Here is a 7,065-nt window from a genome sequence, read left to right on the forward strand (position 1 = left end):
TCTCACCTCCCAGGTGTCTGTTACATTTTGGATGTTCCCCACCACCTCTAGAGGGTCCCTCATCTCCCACCTTCTGAGGTTGCATATTTCCAATCCTTTTGCTGGCCCTCAGGGCTTCCCCCCCGCCCCCCAATACCAGATCATGTTTCCCTCTTCTCCCCTTCCAAGTCCCTCTGCCCTTCCCCTTGTGATTGCTTTCTTTTCCCTCCCAAGTGGGACTGAGGCTTCCTCACTTGGGCCCTTCAACCTGTTCTCCTTTTTAAGTTCTGTGGACTGTATCTTGGGTGTTCTGTCCTACTTTTTTTTTTCTTTTGTCTAATATCCTCTTATTAGTAAGTACATTCTACGCATGTCCTTTTGAGTCTGAGTTACCTCACTGAGGATGATATTTTTTAGTTCTATCCATTTGTCAGTAAAACTCAGGATGTCCTCATTCTTAACAGCTAGCAGTCTGTTCCAGCAGAAAGGACCAGTCAGAAGGACCTATGAAGGGCTTTTTTATTCAAACAAACACAGTGAGTCCTTAAAAGATTTGTCATTATCCAGGTCTGGTGACTTAGGCTTGTTAACAAAGATGCATGAAGCTCAGTGAAGAGGCTTCCAAGGCAATTTTAAGGAGAACATGGCAATAGTCAAAAACAATCAAAAAACAACAAAAAAAAAAACACCAGTCTTACAATAAAGCTCACCTGTAGGCATGTGCCTAGCACAAAGAAGTGCAGTCCTTTAGGATGAAAACTGGTTGTCTTACCTAGCCTATGCATTTACTCAACTAATCATTTGTAAATAACATAATAGGCAGGGACACACAAGACTTAGGTAATAAAATTACACCAAATTACATATACACCAAATAAAATTACACCAAAATTAAAGTATCTATCTTCTCATTCAAGTATGAACTGACTGTTCAGTACCTCTGTATCTGCTTTCTACTTTATCACAAGGATAAAAGCCTACCATATACAGGGTGGTACCAAGATGCTTGCAAAAGTAACTTGTCACTGACCTGAATACTGTATGCGCAGGGTACTTTTCTGTTTTTCTAATAAATCCCAATGTCCCAAATCAACTCAGTATAGAAAATAATTCATTTGACTTGTCATTATACTCTACTATCTAGTGTACAATACACTTTTGTTCAACTGATGTAATCATTCTCTTGGAGGCTGCTTCTGTTTGCTAACTTAGACCTATGCTTGGAATCTTCTAGCTTCTGTGTAATCTAGGCCTAGAATATTTTCAGATGCTGACACTTGCTGCTAAATAAGCTTACTCTTTACAATTCTTTCTGAACACTGAATGGCTGGATCAACTCACCTGTTCTGGCTCAAACTCCTCTCCAAGCTGACTGACTCAATCTGGTTTTCCTCTCAGACTCTGACTTTATGTTCTGCTGGGCTGAAAGCTACTTATGGCAATCTGTTCTAATCTTCTGGCTCATTGTCATTCTCTGGCTTCATGTGTGTCTATCTTGTTCTTTCATCAGTCTGTCTCTGTAAAACTCTCCTGGTAAAACTGTCTTCTCTTTTCTGTGCTGCTCTCTCTTAAGTCACCTCTCTTTCCTCTCTCTGTTCACATGAGACATAAGCATATATTGTTCTGTCAAATCTTTCTCTGATTCATCAATTTATATGATACACAATTAGACATTGCTTTCAAACATGGGTACTTCCTAATGTAAACTAACTTTACTTTTATTGTTTGGGATTAAAGGTGTATACTAAGTGGAGTCTCTATTTCAGCCAGAGGGATTAAAAGTATGTGTTAAATCTGAACAACACCACAACTAGAAACATTTTTTCCCAGTAAATAAGCCAATCTCATCTTCACACAGTTATCAAATATATTCTGCAACAATGGGAAAGCCAAGGCAGGAGTGCCAGACAGAATCTGATAAAAACAGGAACTGTAGCAAAAACCAGGGAGAAAAGCTGCAGTTGTGCTTGTTTTTGAGCCCCAAAATATTACTAAGAAGCCAATTCCAATACAATTGAAAAAAGATCTTTATTCAAGCTCAAGCCAGAGTCACACACACTATTGTCACTATTGTCATTGATGAAGCAGGATGAGAGGGTGAAGCCTTGGCTCCAGTTTCAAGAATTTATAGAGGCAAGCAAACAGGCAAGTGGGGTTTCAGCATTCCACACATCTGATTTGGGGTCTATTCTAGAACTTGTTGCCCTTTAAAATTATTTGTTGGTGCTGGGAGCCAAACCATAATCTTTCACAAGTAAATATCTTTAGGTACAATTGTAACTTCTGCTTTCCTTCTCATTGGTGGGTGCTAGGGAGTAACCTGGAGACCAGTGCTAGGTGCAGGCCAGGTGGTTAAATGGAGTTCAACCTTAAGTTAGGTTCTCTAAATTGGAGCCTTAACCCAAGATGAAGTTGGCCTGGTCTCTCATTCACCCCTTTCTCTGGTAACTAGAAGGCCCAATCATGGGGCATTCTGGAGCATGAAGGCCTCATTGTCCAGGTTTTGGAGGAACTGATAGTGACTCCACATGACCAAAAACTGAATAGCCCAAGTCTCTCTCTCAGGAATTGGACCAATCTGTTTAGGATGCAGGGACTGAAAGTAAGGAGTATAAGCAGGATAAGAACTGGCCCCAGAAAGGCAGATACCAGAGTAGTTAAGCAGAACTGTTAAATCAAGATTCAAACCATCCTTGGGACTGTTTTTTCTCTCTTACATTAAGCAAAGCCTATCCTAACTTTGGCCATTGATTCTCTGACTACCCCTGAACAGTCAATATAGAAACAACATTCTCCTTTAAAGCCTGAACATAGTCCTCCTTTTTGTATGAACAGCAGATCTAGGCCCCTTCTGTTTTGTAGTAGTACCTCTGCCAGGGAACCTACAGTCTCAGTGGAAGTGATAGCTATCTTTCTTTAGTCTTTCTATATAAGTATCTTGTTTGTTTTGCAGCATTAGAGAGGCTATACTGGTGCCAGTGCCAGTTATACCTTATCCCATGAGATCTAATGTCAGGGCTGAGATTTTTACTTGACCCTAGTAGGGGCCAAGTTTGATATTCCATCCAGGAAGTCTTGGACTTAGTTGTCTATGTGGTAGATGATCTTAGGAAATAGCTGAACAAGTACACAGAATTCATTATCTTGATGTAATATGGTCCCATGGACACATGGAGTGAGCTCTATAGTACATGCCCACTAGGTAGGAGGTCTGTGGTAGAAATGATGCAAAAACATGGGGGAGAAGCCTCTGACTACTGGATCTAATTTCTTTGACAGGTAGGTTACTACTGGTCAGCACCTAAGCCTGATTTTTCTGACTCAATAGGACTTTTACTATTCCAGATCTCTTGTCCATGAAGAGATGGAAGGGCTTAGTGGTATATGGCAATTACAAAGCTGGTGCAGAAATTAAGTCTTTCTTTAAGGTGTCAAAGCCTTTCTGGTGTCCCTTCATCCAGATAAAGCTCTCAGAAGGCCTTTTGTTGACCTCATATAGTGGCTTAGATATTTCTGAAAGGTCTGTTATCCATATTCTGCAGAGTCCAGTGGACTCCAAGAATTTCTTTACCTTGTGGGTAGTCTTGGGTATTTGGAGGTGCAGGACAATTTCCTTCCTGGTCTCAGAGTGTCTCCTTTAATCTTCTCTTAATATGTAACTTAGATAGGTCACCTGTGGTTTTCAGGGTTAGGTCTTCTTAGTGGAGGCTAAATAGCTCAAATTCCCCAGGGCCTCCAAGAGGTCCTCAGGCACACTTGTTTGACTTCACTTGCCATCAGGAGGTCATCCACATACGGTAAAAGAGACAAGTTTAGGGTACTGTATTCTGTATTCACTCAAGTCTTCATGAAGGGCCTCATCAAAGATTATATGTAAGTTCTTAAATCCTTGTGGCAGATAGGTCCAAGTTAGCTGTTTGCTAATCCCACACTCAGGATCATGCCATTCAAAGGCAAAGAGGTCCTGGCTCTTGGTGCCAGATAGGCTGAAGAAAGCTTCTTCAAATCCAGTGCCATATTCCTTTGGCACTCGGGAGCAATAGCACTCAGAAGGGTGTAAGGATTAGGGACTGTTGGGTGGATCTCCAGGACTGGTTTGTTTACCTCTCTTAAGTCCTGTGCTGGTCTGTAATCATTAATTCTTGACTGGGAGGAGGGAGGTATTCCAGGTTGATTGTAATGGCCTCAGGATCCCCACATTTAGTAGCCTCCTGATATGGGGGATTATGTCCTTTCTGGCAATCAGAGCCATGAGGTACTACTGTCAGTCCCACTCAGTCTTTGGTCCTGGCTTGATCTCAATCCAGATTGGGTTCCAATGTTTAGCCATCCTGACTCTTTGTGTCTCTACCCAAGCACTGGGCCAAGTTGCAATTTCATCCTCTGAGGTAGGTAGAAGGTCAAATAACTGAGATTGTTTGGGTAGAGTGGTGGTCAGGACATGAATTGGCTTTCATCAGAATCTAATAGTTTGGCTTCTTCTGGGGATAAATATATTTGTAACTTTATTTTTATCAGAAGATCTCTTCCCAAGAGGGGGTATGGATATTTGGTACAAAAAGGGATGTGTGGGTTACTCAATCCATTCCCAAGACCACTGTTTTCAGGTACTTCATTGTTTAATTCCTTTTGCTCTGTGGACCTCAGACTTTTTGGAAGAGACTGTACTTTTAGGTTTAAGCAAGATAGAATGTTGAGCTCCACTATCAACAAGGAAGCTGGTGGGTTTCCCCTCCACTCTTAGGGTTACCCAGGTTCAGGAGGAGAGTCCAAACCCCACCCTCCCATTCCACATCTCCATCTCTATCCTCTAAGGCCATGGTTTGGATGGACTTCTTTTTCTTGGGGCATTCCTTGGTCCAGTGGCCTTCTCACAATAAACACATTGGTTCTCTCCCAAGTAGGGGTGAACTCTTAGCTTGGGACCGCCTTTACCTCTTTATCCAGAAGTCATCTGTTTTTAGGCATCTCCTATTATTCTCTGGTTTGACCTTGACTGCCATCATGATCCTTGTAAGGTCGTGAGTCTGATGGTTCTGCTCTTTCCTCTGTCTTTGCTCCATTTTTCTGCCATAATTTGCTTTTCCTCCACACTCTACTTTCCATTAAACACTTTATCTGTCACTATCACTAACTCTCTCAGACTCTTTTCTCTTAATCTCTCAACCCTCTGTAGTTTTCTCTTTATATCTGGTGCTGCCTTGTTGGTGAAGGCTAGAGCTACTGCTGCTTTCACTTCTGGTGATTCTGGATCATTCGGAATGTATTGTTGAAATGCCTCCATAACCCTCTTCAAGAAATCTGCAGGGCTCTCATTGTTTCCCTGTCTAGTACCATATACCATGGCCAAAATATTGAGCTGGTATGTCCTGCCAATAGAGCTTGGCAGTAGACTAAGACTCTTCCGTTATCTTCAGCAGTATTGAAGTCACAAACCAGGAATGTCAAAGGAAAGCCACCATTGGGGCCAAGAAACAATTTCCTGGCCTTTATCTGCATGTCTTCTCTTTCTTCTGCAGTGAAGATAACCTGTAAGAGCTGTTGTCAATCATATTAAGTGAGTAAAATGGACTGTCTCCAAGAGATTAACTAAATCTCAAAGATTATCTGAAAATGGGGAGTTTTGTGCTCTCTGGTTGTAAAGGTCACTAGTGGCAAAGGGCCAATAGTAGTGGGGTTGGTTCCCCTGATCATCAACCAGGCCCTCTGCCTCCAAGAGCAAGATAATGAATTCATGGTTGGGAGTTGCCCCTTGAAGGCTGTGAATCTGTGAGCCAGGCCTGTTCTACTGCCTGTGGTTCTGACTGCAGAGGATGCTGTTCTGCTCAAGGAGAAGAACAATATGGGGGTGGAAAAATGACATCCTTCTCATTTATCCCTGGAGGACCAGATAGAGAGCTGGTGTAGGAGGAGGTAGATGGTCTGGTGTCTCTGTTTTCTCATCCTTGGTCTTTTTGTTAGCCAAAGTGAACACTTCTGCCTGATGTCTGTGGTCAAAAGATTTAAGCCAGTTAGGAGGATTCTCTAGTAGGTCCCTCCAAAACAGTACATAGGATACCTGATCCAGTTGGCTAGACTTAGGTCTGAAAATGATGTTTTCAAGGCCTTTACCAGTCTAAAGTCCAGAAATACCTCTTTTGGGCCAGATGATGTTAAATCCTGTCCATTCAGACCTACAGAACTTTATTAATTTCTCTTTCCTAGTGGTTACTGAAATGTTCTGTCCTCTGGTCCTAACATCTTTAAAGTAACTGAGAAATAATTCTGGAAGGGTAAAAGGTACTTGTCCCATCCTAAATCTGTCAAAGTCAATGTTGCCCCATAACAAGAAATGCAAGAGTAGACAATTATTCAACAGGAACACAAACAAATATAAACACAAAAAGATTCATCCTCTACCCTCCTTCAGGAGGAAAAGTAGCCATGGCTACCTGAGCCTGTACCCAGCCCTGATTGAGACACTAGAGGTCTCCTCCCTCTCAAAGTCTGGAATGTCTTCCAGTCCTGTGTAATGAAGGCTATCTAGCACTTCTGCCCCAGTTGCACTAACCATGAAATACACATTTTTAGGCCTCTTTTCAGAACAGAATAATAGCAGTTCTCCACAGACACATAGACAGACACAGACAGGAATGGAATGATGGCAATATGGCATAGATACAAGGAACAGAAATTGTATTGCATGGCACAGACACAGAGAACAGAATTATTGCAACTCCACACAGACATACAGACAGGAATTCCTTATAGGCTAGCATTAAGATTTTTTTCAGATCTGGATTCTTAAGGGGTCTTAGTGTTCCAGGCCAACACACCAAGATGTTTTGCTAATTTTACAAGCACCAAAATATCACCAAAGGGCCGATTCTAATGCAAAAGAACAAGGGACTTTATTCAAGTTCAAGCCAGTGTCACACAGTCATCACTCATGCAGTAGGACAGAAGGGTGAAGCACTGAGCATTCAAGCACGCATTCATAGAGGCCAGCAAACAAGCAAGGGGATTTCCAGCTTGGCACCCATCTGATTGGGGCCCTATTTTAGAACTTGTTGCCTTTAAAAAAGAATGGCTGTAGCTGGAAACCAA

This window comes from Mus caroli, chromosome 15 (assembly GCF_900094665.2).
Source record: "Mus caroli chromosome 15, CAROLI_EIJ_v1.1, whole genome shotgun sequence".
NCBI lineage: Eukaryota > Metazoa > Chordata > Mammalia > Rodentia > Muridae > Mus > Mus caroli.